General features: G+C 44.0%; 1 protein-coding gene and 1 pseudogene across 1 annotated transcript in view; one reads left to right on the top strand and one right to left on the bottom strand.

Moving 5' to 3' along the window:
* Rec114 (REC114 meiotic recombination protein) overlaps positions 1 to 19,106 on the top strand; it is a 94,559-nt gene that overhangs the window by 42,330 nt on the left and 33,123 nt on the right. The window lies entirely within an intron of this gene.
* Positions 16,214 to 17,121, bottom strand: LOC114626893 (annotated as a pseudogene).

Genomic DNA, 19,106 nt, shown 5'->3' with positions numbered 1-19,106 from the left:
AGCTCAGCTCAGTCACAGGAGCACTGCCCTGCACTCCCTAAGCTCAGTCACAGGAGCACTGCCCTGCGACTCAGGCTCTTTCTCTGAGATTCACCTCCTTTTACAGTCGTGTTGGAGACACAGTCCCAGACTTGAGTTTCCGAGCATACAGTCTGACCCTAGAAGAGGGGCATAGTCTGTGAATGCAGGAAAAACAAAACACCCACTGAAGTGTCCCTGTCAGTCACTAACCTGCAGCACTCAGTTGTTTTGCCTGCCTAGCACTCCTTCCAAACTGATGACTGTGCCTTGTCCTGGATTCTGACTGTGACATTTTAGAATAGAAGGGGAAAGTACACTCAGAGCCCTGGAATTGGGATTATGCTCCTTTTTCGGTTCAAGGAACCTGCCTTTGTAGAAGTGAGGTCACTGTCCTTGGCTAGAATAAATAAAAGTTGCTTTCAGTCTGGCTTCTTTGAATTTTATTTTTTGATTTCACAAGTTGTTACTCGGTTTTGGACTGGACAACAGTCCTTCAAACCAGGAAGTTATTCCTCATCCAAGAGGGGCTTATACTGCCGTCAGCATCTAACTGAGGGAATGCTTAGAAACATTGGCTTCCACTGCGTTGTTTTATACTGTTTCCATCAGTGCTTAGCTGTCCATCCAGGCTTCCTAGCGCTCTGGAATTCAGTGTCCTTTACGTTTCCTGTGAAGTACCACTGGGATTTTGCCGTTGGTGTTATTGGCATTTTCTATATATTGTAAAAATATTAAATCTTTAAAATCTTTTTTTAGGTCTCTAATTGACTTTGTGAGTTTCACTGGAATGCAGCTTATAGGAGCTAAGTTCACTGAGGTGTGATAGACACCCAGCGTGCGGTGGCGCGTCCCTTGGGCCCACTGCTTTAGTTGCTCTTTCTGTTGCTGGGACAAAATCCCCTCCCTGCTCTTCTTTCTGGTACTGTTGATTTGTTTGACCTAATGAGACACGTGTTCCTTTGTGTCTGGCTTCTGTAACTCAGCGCGTCTCCGAGGCTTGTGGACGTCGCTGAGTGAGTTAGATTCTTTACTTGTTGGCCTCATTTCACTTATGAATATACCAGTTTACCCTTTTCTCCTGTGGATAGATGTTTGGGTTATTTCTAATTTGGGACAACTATGAATGAAGCCACTGTGAACATTTTGTTGATGTTGTTCTCTGTTTCTCATAACATGTTCTGTGTAGACCTAGCTGTTCTGGAACTCAACTCTGTAGACCAGGCTGACCTCAAATGCACAGAGATCCTAATGCCTCTGCATCTCATGTGCTGGGGTTAAAGGCATGCACCACCACCAGCACCTAACCAAAACTGAACGTTTACCTTCAAGTTTTCATACATTACTTTAATTTCTCTTGGGTAATACCTAAGTGTAGGATTGCCAGATCAAATAGTAAGTGAGTATTTGAGTATTTAACTTTACAAGAAACTTCTGTGCTGATTTAAGGCGATTGGAGGATCTGGCTCTCCCAGAAGGATGTTACTTAAGTGTCTGTCTGTGTAGTTCCAGTTGCTCTGCCGCCTATGCCTGCCATGGAGGTTTCATTCTCCTCCTGGATGCCTGGAGAAGCACACGGTTCATGTGGAGGTTGGCTAGCCTCACTAATTCTGTCTCGCAGAAGCCTTTCTTGTGTTGCCCTCAGTGACAGCAGCTGCATACCTGTCTCCCCAGAGGCAGCTGGCAGCGTGGCCTGAAAGCACAGAGGAGTTTTCCTTGTGTTTGTACTTTATTTGCAGTGGGTAGTAGGGACTGCTGTGTGTCTGAGTTTTCACCCTTTACTGTTTTTATAGTGCTCATCTAGATGTGTACAGTTGTTGACTGGGTTATGAGCCTTTCACAGAGGTTGATCCTTCATGTTGCGGACTGTGGGTAATTTCTAGTTTTTAACTATCACGTGATACTGTTATAAGCATTCCAATATGTATCTTTTGGTGAATGCTGTATGTGGTTTTCCAATACTCTCTAGGAGTGGGCTGGCTGAGTTATGGAGTAGTGCTTCTCTGTGAGTTCTTAAGGATTTGGATCTTTTGTTAAAATGCGCCTGTGGGCTGAGGAGATGGCTCAGCAGGTAACTGTTGTGTTCTGACCCCCACCCCGCTGAATAGCTGTGGCCATTTTGATCCATACCTGCCAGATATCCCATACTGTTGCTGTAACATGCCTGCCAGTCACTGACACAGAGACGTGACTTGGCTCAAGGACATGCTGACCACACACCCTATTTTGTTCTGAATGTTCTGTATGAGGTTCGATAATCTTAAGAAATTCCACAAAGCTTTACGGAGGACCCATCCAATCAAAGGTCAATATGAACTGTTACAGCTAAAATATCTTGAGTCAGAGCTGACCACTGGGCATCTCTTCCTGCACCTATGTGGGAGCTCACTGTTGATCTTGTGGCTGACACTGAAGAATGCTATAAACAAACCAACAGTTACGATTATAACACTCATGCTTTGTTATCTCAATGTTCTGAAATCCCCTGTTCACTGCCCTCCACCACCCCATACCTCACTCAGGACCAATCAGCCTAAAGGTTGGCTGATAAGACTTTACCTAGAGCTGCTCTCCTCCATACCCTTTAAACTTTTTTTTACCTATTTTTTTCCTATAAAAATTCTTGAGAGCTAGTGCTACAGTTGGGTTCCCACAGTCTTTTTTGCAGTCCTGGACATCCAGTATTATGGTCTGCATTCAATAAACCATTCATACTTAACTGAGATCAGTGTTTGTTTGGTTTGAGGTGGCGTTTCCTGAACTCCCACAAATATCACTAGCTATACAAACCCAATGACCTGAGTTCCAACCCTGGAACCTGCATAAAAAGCTGGATGTGGGCACTTTAGAGATTTCTCAGTGTTCAGAGCCCTGGCTACCCTTACAGAGGACCAAGGTTCTCTTTCCAGAACCCACAGGGCAGCTCACAACTGTCTGTAACCCCAGTCCCAGGGGATCTGGTGCCATCTTCTGACCTCTTCGGGTGCATGGTGCACACACATCATGCAGAAAAAACACCCATGAAAAATAAAATGGGGGGAGAGGAGCTGGATGTGGTGGCACATGTCTGTAATCCCAGCATTCCTGTAGCAAGATAGGAGAGAGAGAGGAGAATCGGCCCCAAAGCTTACTGGCCAGTTAAGCCAATACACAGTGATGTGGCAGCAGACACAGCAGAAAGAGACTGCCACACAAGGTAGAAGGTGAAAACCAATTCCTGAAAGTTATCCTCCAACCCCCACATGACTGCTGTAGTCCACACATGCACACACACACACACACAAAGTTATCCTCCAACCCCCACATGACTGCTGTAGTCCACACATACACACACACATGCACACACACACACACAAAGTTATCCTCCAACCCCCACATGATTGCTGTAGTCCATGCATACACATTCACACACACACACACACACACACACACACACACACACACACACACTTAATAAAAATTTAAAAGATTGCTGAATGTGAGCCAGCAGGTTTGAGCATCCTGGCAAACTCCAGGGTGGTGCTGACGCCCAGTGCAGGAGCCCACCATCTGACCGATGGTAGACATCTTGTTTTCTGAAGAGTCTTCCCAAGTACTGTGTCTATTTTACATTCCTGTGAGTCACAGGGAGAGTTCTCCACATTCTTGGCAATCCATCCCTGAAATTTTCTGTTTTCATTTTAGCCATTTTGGTAAATATGTTGTGATTCCTCCTTATGGCTGTAATCTATATCATAGCGAAACCAGTAAGGATACTGTCATTTGAATCTGGTTTGTGTAGAGGAAACTTAATCCAGTAACATGGCTGCTTTGTCAGGGATCATATCCAAAGATCTTTTGGTCTATGTGATCCAGCTGGAGTAATATGCCTTTAATCCCTGTGACTGGAATACAGACATGCCCTTAGTACACACCTTTAATCCCAAACAATGAAGGTAAAGTTAATTCGTAGAAGGAAGCAGCCATGTTTGAAAGTGACATCTAATTGACCAAGTGACAAATCAGAGAAAGATTTTACAGAATGAGACAGAGATAGGATATGCCCAACAGACAGGAAAGAGGAGACTTGGCGGTGTCAGGTGAGCAGTTCAGCCGAGTTCAGGCAATACAGTGGAGTTCAGTACAGTGCAGTGCAGTTCTGTGAAGTTCAGTTGGGTGTAGTTGAGTCTGTGCAGTTCCATTGAATGCAGTTGAGTTCAGCTGAGTTTGTGCAGTCTGTGAAGTTCAGCTCTTAGAGTTCAGAGGCAGGTTTTCCAAGCAGAGGAATTCAGTGAGAGCCCGAGAGAAGCCAGTATGAATCAGTCAGTTTGGAGAAGAGTTTGATCCAGAACATCTGAGTTGAACCAGCCAGCCAGAGTTCAGAAAGAACTAGAAACGGTGAGCTATTCAGCAGTAAGCCTCCGAGAATACAATTACATCTGGCAAATGAAAGTTACATTGACAGGTTTGTCCTCACCATAACATACTTTGAGACTTGGTCCCCATGGCAGAGTTGTGATGCGGAACTGAAACAGACATTTAATAGAACCTACTTTAGCTAAAAAGCATTGACTCCTTACTTGGGTTCATAAAGAAAAAAAATACAGGATAAAAGCCTGCCATTTCTGCCTTCATTCTGTGTCTCTTTTGGTTACCTCTTCACTTATATACAGGCCTGTTAATTATTGTGGAGTTTGTCAAACCAATCTGTTCCTCATTAAGGCTGCAGAGGTTCAGGGACAAGTAGTTACTATAAACCAGCAAAATATCCTTTTTAAAAAAAAAATGAAATCTTTCAGTAATTATTTTTCCACTGGGTTATATTTAGTAGAGTTTTTACTTCTGCTGTTATTTTTTCCTCAGTCCTCCAGCCCCTCTTTCATCTGTTTTCAGCTACCTTTATTCTGTTGCTCAGGATCTGGTGTGCTTCATCTATGGTTCAAAAACCTGCACCTTTCCAGACCTATTTAACTTCATAAAGGATAATCTTAATTAAGATTTACCTCCATTTCCATCTTATTTACTTTTAAAAACTGAGTCTTGGAGTTAGCCGTTTAGCCCAGTGCTAAGGCCCCGGATTTGGACCTCAACACTAGAAGAAGAAAGAAAAAGAGGAAAGTGATTGTTACTATTTTCTCTCTGTTTCAGACCGAGCACGGCCCCGCATTGGTTTCTCAGTGTGCTCTTCCTCCTGTGTTCTTGCGTTCAGCTCCTCCCCGTCCTCATGGCTCACTCCTTACCACGGAGACATCACATCTAGAGAGACCCGTGGGCAGGCTTGTCTGCGATAACCTCACTGTCCTTGGACACTAATAGATTCTCCTTTCAAATATTACAAAGGGACATTGCTAATAGAAGTCTATGCCCCTCACCACCCAGAAGCCTCATCTCTCATTCCTTCGGTAAAGAATCAGTATTTTTCCAGCCTGGAAGCCATTTGCACATTAGGTCTGGTCCACGTTCCTAGTGTCTGCCCATTGTTTCTGTCACACTCTTTCTGACTGCCTGTATTGCAAACATCCTAGGACACAGTTGCTTTGAATGTTCATGATTGACAGTAATTCAACAGGTGACACAGCACAAAGGGAGAGCTGCTGCTTCCTTTGCCCATGCCCCTCCCCCACAGCTCTCCTTAGCAGTACTCCTGCAGGCATCTCCACCTCACAGTCCCCTCTCACTCCACCCCCTCCCACTAAACCAAGATGCCAGTCAGTCGACTCTTGCCGTCTTTCCTGCAGCTAGATTTATCTTACGTGTTTTCCATAAATTCTTCAACAGTTCTGTCACATGAATGACATCAGCTCCTAGCACTGATTGACATGTTAATTTTCTTCGGAGAAATAGTGTTTGAGGTGCTCTTTCCCTGCATGGTACTGTTTCTTATGCCCTCCTCTGTCTTCTTCACTTTGTGTTTTTGGAGACTGGGTTTCTCACTGAGCCTGTAGCTTGCTGATTCAGCTAGACTGGCAGGCCAGCAAGCTCCAGGGATCTGTGTTCGCCTCCACATACTGTGGTTACAGAGGCACTCCTTCGTGCCTTGTTTCTCCCTGGGTGCTGAGGGTCCAAACAGTGTTTGTCTGGCGAACACCTTACTGTCTGACCTAATTCCCTCACCTTTTAAGATGTTCTTATACGTGGAGTCTAAAACATTGAGATTGTTTTTCTGTTTTCTTTCCTCTTTCTTTTTAACTACAATACTTTTGTTTATCTGTGTCTAGTTGCATGTGCACATGTACATGTGCGTATTCTGGTTTTGCACAGGACAACCTCAGGCTTAGAGTTTGCAAGTAGGCTAGGCCGGCTAGGCTAGGCAGGCTACTGGGTAAGCCCCGGAATCTACCTGTCCTCCATTCCTCAGCACTGGGATTACAGATTATGCTATCACACCCTCCTTTCTGACATGAGGCCAGGGATGGAACTGCTGTCCCATGCTGTGCAGCATGACTCCAACTGTGCTGTCTCCCTAGATCTTAAAATAAATGTATCAGTGTACCCCCTTTCTCATTGTAGGATAACAACAGTTAAACGTTATCTAACTTCCAGAGAGGTTTAATGACTCATGGCAGCTCATGAATTGTTTCTTCAAATGGGCAATCTTATGTGGGTGGGCCAGAGTATATATAATCAAATATAAGTCAGGAACATGTATGCAGATGTAAATAATTCACTCGCCGTAATCAAATAACAGAGACACTCTAATTGGGTAGCTAGAGCAGTGATCTCTGACCCATGCCTTGTTAAGTGTTCTGGGAAAGTGTCATATCCAGCTTCACTGACGGGGTAATGGCTCTGATAGGGACTTCAGGGCCTTATCTCCTCACTCTGCTTTTAAAACTGTGATCGAGAACGTGTTTGGTTGCATGCACAGCTCGACCTGTCTGTGAACTGTTGCTTCTCTTTTCCTTAGGGACTACAACTTTTTCTGCTTTGTATTTAGCATGAAAATCTTAAGAAAGGGAAGCTAGTAACACTGACGGCTCATCTCTTCTCTCCCTCAAGTGAGTTGTAACGTTGCGACAGTACTCTCAGAAGGATGTTGAATGCTCACAACGGGGACAGCGAGACACTTGGCATTCTTCCCCGTTTTCCTCTCCTGACCGACTGGAGTCAGACACGGTTGCTGTGTTTGTGTCTTATTGTTGTGCAGCTCTTACTTAGTTTACTGGGTTTGTAGTTAGGACAGGAAAATGCTCCTTTCAGGACTAAATTCTGTTTGATTTGTATGTTTCCTGAAATTTGCATTAGCGTGTGGCTTACTAGCCATTGTTCTATTGATACCATAATCCAAAACAAAACACCCGAAGTACCAGAGCTTTAAAGACGGTTCTCAGTGCCCTTCTTTGAAAGTTCCCGTGTGAGGCCGATGGCTCCCGTGCGAGGCCGATGGCTCCGTGCAGAGAACCTTGTTTGGCTCCCAGCACCTACTTCCAACTGTTCACAACGGCCTCCAGCAGATCTGCTGCCCCCTTTTGGCCTCTGAGGACACCTGCACAGACATGCACATTCACACACACAGACTCACATGCAGATGCACATGCATACAATACATGTAATTAAAAAGAAAAGAAATCCTTTAAAATGTTTTCATGTTTCTCTTACTATTTTTGGCTGTAACAAAATCATTCTTGGATTAATTTATACCCTTTTGCTCTTATCAAATTAAAAGGCATGGGAAGGTTAATTATTTCATAGTATACTGAAAGGCTTCTAGAATTCTGTTTTTGTTAGGAAGTCCCATGTTTAATGTCTTTTTGCATAAAAATGAATTTTAATAGGTGTCTCACTTCCCATAGTATTCAAATATACATCAGGTCCAACTGGATTATTTTAAAATAGTGAGTCTTGTATTATTATTGGAGAAAAGCTATTTGTTATCCATGATGGTTAGTATTGATCTAGAGCCAATTAAGAGACAAGCCTCTGGGCATACAGGTGAAATTATTTAAATTAGGTTAATTGAAGTGGGAAAAACCCACCTTAACTGTGGGCTGCTAAGTAAGAAGGGCCTGTTCATGGTAACTAATTCATTCAATTCGTAGCAATCTTGTGGAGGGTTTTGGTGAAGTTTTCTTCTTTCTTTCTTTTTTCTTTTTTCTTTTTTTTTTTTTTTTTTTTTGGTTTGGGTTTGGGGTTGGGGTTGGGGTTGGGGTTGGGTTTGGGGTTGGGGTTGGTTCTGGTTTTGGTTTTGGTTTTGGTTTTTCAAGACAAGGTTCCTCTGTAGCCCTGACTGCCCCGGAACTCTCTCTGTAGATCAGGCTGGCCTGGAACTCGGAGAGATCGCCTGCCTCTGCCTCCCAAGTGCTGGAATTAAAGACGAGCACTACCTCCACCACCTAGCAGGAGTTATTTCAGTTACTTTGTTATCTGTCTTCAGATTCGGGATCTAAGCAGCGTTTAGATATCAGATTTACACAGAGTGGGCTAACGTGATGTTCATACACGTGTACATGGATTCCCCTGCTGTGGTTCCTTGGGCTCTTCCAGTCGGCTACAGTTGACTCATCTTTGCTTCTCTGTGACCCTGGCACTGTGAAAGAGTACCAGCCAGACCTGTTGTTGAGTATCTGTGAATAAGGAAGAGGTGTCCCGCTTTGTTTCTTCACTCTTTGGCCATTCTATATCTCCCTGTGAAATTAGTATCTTCTGAGGAAATAATCTGAGATAGAAAATCCTGTTTCCTGTTTGATGATGATAATATATGTCAACATACATGTCATTTTTATGCATGAGTGCCATCGGTAATACATGTGAACATATGTGTCATTTGTATGCGCGAGTGCCATCGGTAATACATGTGAACATATGTGTCATTTGTATGCGCGAGTGCCATCATGCACAGGTGGAGATCAGAGAACAACCCTGGGATGTGGGGACTGAACTCAGGGCATCAGGCCTGTACAGCAAGCACTTCTCCCTGCTGAGCCATCTCACCAGCCCTCTCAGCGTCTTCCTGCCCACTAATCTTACCATCTATTGATTTTTCCTTTGCCTGTGGTAGTCTTCTTATGTCTTGACAAACGATTTTCTGCTTCTGTTCTTCTTTTTATATTTCTAATCAGGATTCTACTGGAATAAAGGTCTATGTATCTTCTCTCCTGTTTCTTCCTATAGTCATTTATTTGGTGATGTGACTATGGATCCACGGATAGTCACTGTATCTATAGAGCTTATCCTTCGTTGCTGTTGGATTTGACCCTAGCACTGTGTTATCTGGAAACATCAAAGTTTCGAACTTTTCATATGTCATGAAATTCTGCTTTAAGCAAAATATTGAAGTGTTTGCTCTCTGTCCTCAGTGCCCTCAGGGATAGATACAGTGAGAGGCAGCGTGTGTTCTGCTTTATGTATGACAGATTGGTAACTGAAGAATGTAACAGAATGCTGCTGGTGTTCGGTTATTAATCATCTCTGATGAACAGAGAACTGAGTCTCTCAGGACCAGGAGTAACATTTTAAGGCCATTTGTTTCCATGTGGAGGACACATGACAGAAGAACCAGATGTATAAAAGTCAGAGGCAGAAGGAAGCCCAGGTAAGTCTCAGACAGAGCACACATCCTCACATTTTGCTATAAAACTTCTTTCTGAGTTCCCTAGACTATCATGTGGTAATCAATTTCTTTGAATATTAATTTTGAAAACTCTTCTCTTCTTTTTTACAAAAATAAATTGCCAAACCAAATGTGGTTTATGAAAATACGCTTTTTAAAATTTGTGTGTGTGTGTGTGTGTGTCTGTGTGTGTGTGTGTGTGTGTGTGTGTGTGTGCAGGAGGCCAGTGGTTAAGGTTGAGTGTCTTTCTACATTCTCCCCTGTATTTTTGAGACAGGGGGTCTCTGACTTTAGGACTCATCTGTTTGGCTAAGCCCGAGCGAGCTCCTGAGAGCTACCTGCCTCTGCCCTTTCTGGACGCTGGTGTTATGGATTCACACCTCCAAGCTCAACCTTTTATCCGGATGCTCAGTGTTGGAGCTCGGGCCTTCACTCCTGCATTTTACTGAGGCGCTTTTCTGAGCCATATCCCCAGCCTCCAACCTTGACTTTCCCCTGCCTCTTAAACAGTTGCTTGTTTGAAATAGTACCTCTGGTGTGCCTTATTAAGGATTTGTGAGGCACACAAAGCCATATGGTGTTGTGAATATTGTTATTCTTTGCATTTTCCCAGTTTTGCTTGGAAGCCTTTTTAGGTACCTGTGACAACACTGGATGTAGAAGTCCTTGATGTGACTTTTTCTCATTAAGTTTCTGAATCAATACATATGTCCTCGGGACTAAGGTCACTTATGTCTTCATTCTGTTTGCTGCAGATACTTAGAGGAAGGATCTATTGAACGCTAAATTTGTAATTTAAGTTGGGTTTGTTTTCATCTCTGCCTGTCTTTGGCAAAGAAGGTTTTATTTCTTCCTGTCACAACAATCAGGCAAAAAACAGTCTCGTAAGCTGCTGCTAAATAGGTCAACTTCCTGAACACCGTGAGGTGGCAAATCCACAAGGGCTCCTGACCACAGCGCTTGTCAGTGATGGGAACAGAGAGTAAATGATCCTCCACTCTGTTCAACATTTGTAACTGAGGAAGCAGCTTTCACACCACAGTGTGTGTGTGTGTGTGTGTGTGTGTGTGTGTGTGTGTGTGTGTGAAAGCTTAGAGAAGGTACTGAAGCTGTTACAAGGGAATCATTGCACACTCGTAATTTGGAGGATGGATATCCCTGGTGAGGATTTGTAAAATCCTCTGAGGTACCAGGACGACAGGAAATGCTGCATATGAATTTGAGGCCTGGGGTTGAGTTTAACTTTTGCTGGGTTTGGAACTGGTTGTTTTCTTGTACTTTGGTTGTTGACGTATCTGCTGTGTGGTGCTCTGTTGAACCCCGCCCCCTCCATCAAGTCATTGGCCTACCAGGTACCCTAACTCTGACGACAACAAGTGAACAGTACTCTCACGAGACCACTGTGAAGTGCTTACACTTCTGGATCAAATAGGCTGAGCTTTTCTCTAATCGTGGTAAACACATTATGAAAGGTAAGTATAATGTAACAATCTTTTGATTGATACAGAATCTAATGTTTAAAAAAGAAAAAAATAACTATGCACCAAAACTCAGTTTGGTTATCTGACCTAGCCCCTTCCTGCTAAATCCTCCAGTTCAGCTGCCAAAGAGCTGGTTTAATTAATCGTATGGAAAGCAACTGTCTGTAACACTAGCTTGTCCTTCATCTCCATAGCCATTCCGTCAGTTCCTGTCTCCCGTCAGGGCCACCTCAGTGACTGTCGTCTGACCACTTCCCCGTCCTCTCGTGCCTTGTGTATAGTGAGGTTGGGGTAACCATTGTACAGTGCGAGTCAGATCAGAGCCTGGTCTTCTCGCCATTTCCTTCCTGGCTTCCAGTTGCTGCAGGTTGCTGCATGGAGGGAGGCCCTCTTTGGTGTGTCAGTCTAAACCCTGCCTCCTCCCAGTGCGACAGGAGGTTCCCCAGGGACCGGAAGTTGCCTTCTCATCTTTGCTTTCAGTGTTTCTCTGCCTGGCACCCCAATGTCTTACTGACTAGCTTCTTGTCATACTTTTAGACAATTTAAACGTCTTTATCAAGGTTCTGTCTGTCATACACAGACTAGAGAGAATAATGTAAACAGTGGTCCCTGGCAAGTTCCTCACACAACCGCATAGTCTCAGCATTTTTAGTAAGTCTTCAACTGGACTTTTTTTAAACTTCTTTTTCTTCAAGGTAGTCTTCAGTTGGAGACTTGCACCCCTTTGCTGTGTCCTCCCTAGCACCATGACTGTCCTGCTCTTGGGATGCCCTGGTTCACTTGCCTGTGTGTTCCTCTGGGTTGTAAGTGCCATGACAGTATGCTTTCCCCTGGAGTCCCCTGTACCTGACACAGACACTGATGCCTGAGAGGTGTCCAAGAAATAGTAGTAGCTTTGCCCTTTTCTCTCTACTTACCAAGAATACATGCATGAAATGTGTGTGTGTGCATGTGCATGCATGTGTCTGTGTGTATGCGCATATGTGCATGTGTGTGTGCATGTGTGTGCATGTGTGTACCATTTTCACAAGAAAAGTAAACCTGAAGCCTGATGACGTAAAACTGTAACCCCAGTACTCAGAGACTAAGGCAGGAGGGTCATGAGTGTGAAGCCAGTTTTGGCTACAGAGTGAGATCCTGAAACCAAACCAGGTTGGAGAGATGGCTCAGCAGTTAAAATTACTTTGCTCTCCCAGAGGTCCTAGGTTCAATTCCCAGCAACCACATGGCAACTCACAATCGGATGCCCTCTTCTGGTCTGCAGGCATACATACAAAGTACCTGTATACATAAAAAATAAATCCAAAAATAAATGGACACCCTCAAAACAAAACAAGCCAACAACAGTAAAAGCAAACACGGTAGTAATTCCCTTTGCCGTTGTAGACTGTATCTGGAGCAGTAGGTGAGGTGAGGTGCTGTGGCCATAACGCGAGGTATTCTCTCTTGATGTAATATGGGGATAATAAGGATATATGCATGAAGTGGATCCGTTGGCATACTTAAGGCTTTGGTTTGCTTTGCTTTTGGCTTTTCAATGGCGCTTCAATGCAGGGTTTCTCTATGTATCCTTGGATGTCCTGGAACTCGGTCAGTAGACCAAGATAGCTTTGAAGTCAAAGATCTGCCTGCCTCTGCCTCCTGAATACTGGGATTAAAGGAGTGTGCCACCACCACCTGGCTAAGGTTTTAATTTTTTAAGCAGTGTGAAAACCTAGAATTTCTGCCTTCATTTTGTGTCATTTCAAAATAATGTTTTAGCTTATTTGTGTGTGTGTGTGTGTGTGCGTGCGTGCGTGCGTGCGTGCGTGTGTTTATCAGTATGTGTACTACATACATGCAGATGCAGCTGCCCTGGAAGGCCAGGAGAAAGCATCAAATCCTCTGAACTGGAGTTACAGGCTTTTGTGATCCACCCAGTATAGATGGGTTCCAGCCTGGGTCCTCTGCAAGCACTGCAATGCTCTTAACTGTTCTGTACACTGTGTATAAACTGCATCGCAGTTTCTTTAGCCTTTTTCCTAAACTTTCTTTTCTGGCTAGTATCATCTTTTTAAAAATTATTACTGGAATGTAAAAACCTGAGTTGACCCCTTCTCTCCACACACACTTGACTAAATTTTAAGAAACTACAAAAGAAGACTTAAAGGCTAAACATATGTTACAAAATTATTTCAAACAGGAGAGAGAGAGAGAGAGAGAGAGAGAGAGAGAGAGAGAGAGAGAGAGAGAGAGAGAGAGGCGCCATCTTTTCACCACTCAGCTTTGGCATTCTGTATTGTCACTTGGTGGTTTTCAGTGTTACTGAATTTCATATCATTAGAGTGGCCAAGGTTAGACAGAACTACAGTCCCGTTGGCAAGGATGTCAGTCAGTTCACCTCATAGACTCTTGTTATTAGAAACACAAAATAGTGTGACTACAAAGAAGTCCACAGTCAATAATGGTCTCAGCGGGAAAGCTCTCAGATATTTCCTCACGAGAAATCAGAGTGTGCTTTCAGTCAAGCACTGCTCCTCAGAGGCCGGCTGTAGTTGTGTTAGCCCCAGATCTGTAGCTCCGGGCAGGGATAAAGAGCCCCAGCCCAGGTTCTGGGCTTCTCAGCAGTATGTGGGGACCACTGATACACACACAGCCTGGCTGAACCCCACTCACATTTGCAAGTGCAGGAAGCCAGGCTGGAGTGTGAAGGGTGATATGCCATCTGTCTGACATTCTGGGAACAGGGACACTGTGGGGCAGGACAGTGATTGGCAGCCGGGAGGGCGGAGGCTGATTACGGGTCTGAGCAGGTAGTTTGGAGGGATAAGCATATTGTCTTGACTGCTGTGGATGCATAACTAGTTATCTAACTAGTTATCATAACTAGTTATCTGTCAAGTTCAGAACTGCACAGTAAGGTGAAGTTTACTGTGTATAAATTCTTTCTCAATAAGCCTGACTTTCTGACTAAAATGTTTTCTTTCTTTTTTTTTAAAGATTTATTTATTTATTTATTTTATGTATATTTTATGTATGTGGCTGTCTTCAGACATACCAGAAGAGGGCACTGGATCCCATTACAGATGGTTGTGAGTCACCAAGTGGTTTCTGGGAATTGAACTCAGGTCCTCTGGAAGAGCAGTCAGTGCTCTTAACCACTGAGCTATCTCTCCAGCCTTCATTTTTTTTTCTTTTAATGAAACTAAACATTCACACATAGGTACATGTGAACATACACATATACCCACATAAAAAAGGAGAGAGGAGGGGAGGGGGGAGGGGGAGAGGAGAGGAGAGGGCAAGAGAGGACAGGAGAGGAGAGTTCAGGAGAGGAGAGGAAGGGAAGGCGGGGTATGGAGAGATGAGTGTGGGGTGGCCCACTGATGTTCTGGGTTTATTTAGAATTACCCCGCAGAGATGGCTGAGGTCCTCTGGGAATGCTGGGCGGGACCACGAGTGCGTAGGTGTGCTTTCCTAAGAGCTGGGACTGCCCTGCCGTGGTGCGCGCTGGGTGTTGAATGGAATGTCGTGTTTTTCCCATTTTGTTTTTCCGATTAGAATGGCCTCTAGCATTTTTTTTATATTGGCAGGCCAAGTTTCCTCACCTCTGAATTGTGTTTTGCTCTGCTTTGGTTCTGTGCCCATTCTGCAAGCTTCTGCCTAGCCCAGGAGCCTTTTTCCAGCCTGCAGTGGGCTTTCCAACTGGTTTATGGCAGCTTTCATATTATGTAAGTTTTAACTTTGTGTGTAGCTGGATTTGTTGATTCATATCTTTATACTTCATGTTTTTTAAGACGTATTTTTATTTTATACGTGTATGAGTATTTTGCCTGAATATATTTATATGCGCCATGTGTATCTGATGCCCACAGGGGCCAGAAGAGGCCTTGCGATCCCCTAGAACTGGAGTGATGGATGATTGTAAATCCTGGAACCCAGCCTGGGTCCTCTGCAAGAGCAGCAAGTGCCTCCTCATGCCTTTCATCTTTGTTGTTTTGTTTGTTTGTTTGTTTGTTTGTTTGTTGAGCTAGAGTTTCTCTGTGTAGTCTAGGCCATCCTGGAACTCAGTTTGTAGACCAGGCTGGCCTCAAGCTCACAGAGATCCACCTGCTTCTGCCATCAGGACTGCGCTGCCCAGCCTGCCCCTGCCATCAGGACTGCGCTGCCCAGCCTGCCCCTGCCATCAGGACTGTGCTGCCCAGCCTGCTGCGAAGGCTCCTTTTCTGGACTCTCTGGCAGGAAGAAGCCCAGCCCTGCCTTCTTGCCATGCCAGCAGGCACTTCCCTTCCTCTTGGCTGCTTCAAGCAGCCACTAACATAGCTTTGCCTGCCTCCCTTCAGAAGTGAGTTACTTCAGACTTTACTCAGGAGGAAACCTGGCAGATGTTTGGACAGAGAACAGCACAGTTTTCACACTGGGTATGCTTAGAACTGCAATTACAATAACAGCACGTAGCCTATGTGTGTTTGCAAATGATACAATATTTGCTATGTTTGTGTTAGTCTTCATGTGAACAACTGTTTAATTTTTTTTATAAATTAGTTCAACAGTCAGTATATGTTTTCAAATGAAATGTATGTGTGTGTGATATAATTATGAGGCACCGATGGCCCCAATTGTTAACTCCACTAAGGTTCCTATGGAAATTGGTTTTGGTCCTATTTGCTGTGTGGGGCCATTTTCTACCCATCTCTGACATAGCTTGTTAGGGCCCTCTTGTTTCCCAGTGCCCTTTGTCCTGTCTGATCCAGTCTTTTCTGTCACTCAGGTACAGTTCTGTGTCTCATACTGCCTAAAGTTCACAGAAATATTCTGGTTATTCCTTGGCTGTTGTACCTATGAGAGTACCATATTGTTAGCTTGAAGAGCCCTTTTTAAATTCTTGTTCTTGGAGAGACTTCAAGGCCAGTCTGGGCTACCTAACAGGAGATAACTTTCGAGTGGGTAACTTTCAGTCTGGGCTACCTAACAGGAGATAACTTTCAAGTGGGTAACTTGCATAGGAGCTACCAGCCTACGAGCATTTCATGCTGTCAGATTTGTTTTTTGTTTTTAAAAGTTTTAAAAAAAAAAACCTTCCAATTTTTTTTACCTTATTAAAATACTGAGTTTATTTCATATGTATGTTTTGTCTCCCTGCCATCCAACATATTCTTGGGAATTGAGCCTGGACAGCACTAATCAGACACAGTAGGGAAACTTCTCACATTACATTATAAAACAGACAGCCTAAAAGAGACTTCCCCCACCGCCAGAGACCTTGAGTAGGCTCCTAGTCCGTCATCCAGAAGCAGTTCCTCCATGAGTAATCAACTTGGCTTCCACTTTGGGGAGAGAACCTCCTTTTTTTACACTTGCTTGCATGTTTGCCCAATTTTTGCCCAATGTCCTTTTGATGTTTGAGTTTTTCCCTGTTTTCTGAAGGACTCTTGACCCTTTGATCTTGGTGTCGATGGTTTTAAGTCTTTTCCGTCTTGGTTTGATTTTTGTGCATTTTTGGCTGGGTATATCTCATACAGATTTTTACACTGGGATTTTTCTTCAGGTTTTCTCATCAAAATTATCATCATCATCATCTTCCTCATCATCTTTGTCAAGTTTCACTTTTTTTTTTCTGTAGAACCTTGTTACCACCTCCAGGGGCCTATCACTTCCAGACATACTTAGGAGTTTTACATCTTCTGCATCTCCCTGTACAGCTCGTGGGTGCTGTCCACCAATGTGCGCAGGCCCTGAACCACACTCTAACCTTAAGACCACAGGGTATTGTAATCTCAGAGCCCCTGAAGGAAACTTGGGTGTACAGACATGTTCACAGTTGCCGTTGTGACTTTAACTGGATGGCCTTCATAGTTCACTGCTTCTGACTCTATGACATATAATTTGTCTTTTGCCTCTACCTGAAGCTGACCATTCCTAATGATAACCGGTGCTCATTTTCATCATTACCCAGTTGAAAATGTAACCTCTGTCAGCCTTTAGGTCACAGCTGAAAAGGTAGTTCTGGAGCCTCAGAGGGCTCAAGTCCATCAAGTATTCTACAAGGTGGAAGTGAACACTTCGGTGTAAGAGAAGATGGAAAAACTGCCTACTCCTCCTCAGAACAGACATGCAGGACGGAATCACGCCAAACCCAGGTGCTTTTATTACTTACCCTTGTTCTTTGACAGTTTTACACACGCACATAAGGCATGCATGCATGCTAGTGTGTAGTTTTTGCATCTTGATCCAGTCAGGTAGCCGTAGCCGTGTGAACTCTGGGCCCTCGCTATTCTACTCCGTTGATCTGTGTTTGACTTGTGTGCTCAGGCATGGCTGTTTTTATTACTGTGGCTCTGCAGCATAACCTGAAGTCAGGGTGGCAGTGCCTCCTGCTGGACTATTTGTGTTCAAAACTGTTCTGGGTATCCTTGGTCTTTTGCACTTTCGTGTAAATCTTAAGATAGACTTTTCTGTGTCTGTGAAGAATGGCCCTGGAATTCTTATTGGAACTGCATTGACTCTGTCGATTGCATTTGATAGGGTGGCCATTTTCACAATATTAGTTCTTTTTATCTGTGAACATGGAAGGTCTGTGCATCTTCTAATGGTTTTGATTGTTTAGTTGGTTTTGTTTTTGTTAATGATGTTGTTTTTTCTATTTCTTTGATGTTTAAAATTTTTCACTATAGATGTCTTTCTTATCTTTGATTAAGTTTATTCCAAAGTTGGTGTTCCCTCTTGTTATTGTTCTTCGTCCTCTCCCCTCCTCCCTCCTCCTTCCTCCTCCTCCTTCCACCTCATCCTCAGTGTTATAAATGGAATTTTTCCTGACTTTTTATTTTATTGTATCATCAGTACACAGGAAGACTGCTGATTTGTGTGTTGACTTTGTGTGTCTTGCCTCAGTACACAGGAAGACTGCTGATTTGTGTGTTGACTTTGTGTGTCTTGCCTCAGTACACAGGAAGACTACTGATTTGTGTGTTGACTTTGTGTATCTTGCCACTTTCAAGAAGTTTCTTTGAGGGCTCCTTAGGGTCTTGTTTATCTGTAGACAGGGAGACTTTGACAATGATTTTTTTTCTACTGTGTATTTTTAACTTCCATCTCTTGCTTTATTTCTCTAGCTAAGACATTAAGCACTGTATTGAACAGGAGTGGAGAGAGTAGATATCCTTGTCTTGTTCCTGATCTTAGTGAGAATGCCTTAAGTTTTGCTCTAATTGTTTTCAGGCTGACTATAGGCTTTTGTCTGTAGTCCTAATTATGTTAGAGTGTCCGTCCTCTTTGCCATGACGCTTCATGACCTTTATCTCGAAGGGTATTAGATGTTGTCAGAGCCCCGTTGCGTATCTGTTGAGGTGGTGTGACGCGGGGCGCCGCCTCGCCGAAAAGGAGAACGCCACGCTTCAGGATTCTTCTGGCAGCATTTTTATTACAGCTCTTTTAGTGTTACAGCTCTCTTAGATGGTAGTGAGGCGAGGGACCCCAAGCCCCAAAAGCTTATGGCTTATATAGCGCTTTAGGAGATGTGCCGCACACTCATTGGCTCTTATGATGTCGCCAAATTAGCATACTGATTTTCGCGCCTTGCGCAGGCGCACATTCAAGCAAGGCTCACAAGAAGAACCAGGAAGCAGGAAACCGGCGCCATCTTCCGATGGCGGACGCGGCTCCTAACATCTGCCCCTTTTTTATTAAATTGCTGCAACAATTTTCCAACTGTTATTTCGCCGATCAAGCCCACTGTTCTAGCAGTAAGGCGTTCAAGGCAGTTAAACAGTTGTGAGACCCTCCACACTTATCTCCCGTGCAATGGGAACCCGAGCCCTGGGAAGTGTGGAGGACTACCACTCAGGATTCCTGGTGCAATGGGAACACGAGCCCTCAGGGTATCCCATTGAATGATAGTGTCTCATTGTTTAAGCATATTCAACCAAGCTTGAGGGGATGTTCCCTGCTCTAAGGCAAGCAGTGCTTGAGTGATAAGTACTTTATCTCTACGATGTTGTTTTTTAAATTTGCAGAGCAACCAGAGTGTGATCAGCACTCCCCCAAAGATCATACAGCCAAACATTCCTACCCCCACCCACTCCTTAAAAAAGGAGAAGGCG

The sequence above is a fragment of the Grammomys surdaster genome, unplaced genomic scaffold, assembly GCF_004785775.1.
Source record: "Grammomys surdaster isolate TR1022 unplaced genomic scaffold, NIH_TR_1.0 241, whole genome shotgun sequence".
Lineage (NCBI taxonomy): Eukaryota > Metazoa > Chordata > Mammalia > Rodentia > Muridae > Grammomys > Grammomys surdaster.
The sequence above is the reverse complement of the archived record's forward strand: the minus strand, read 5'-3'. Positions and strand labels throughout refer to the sequence as shown.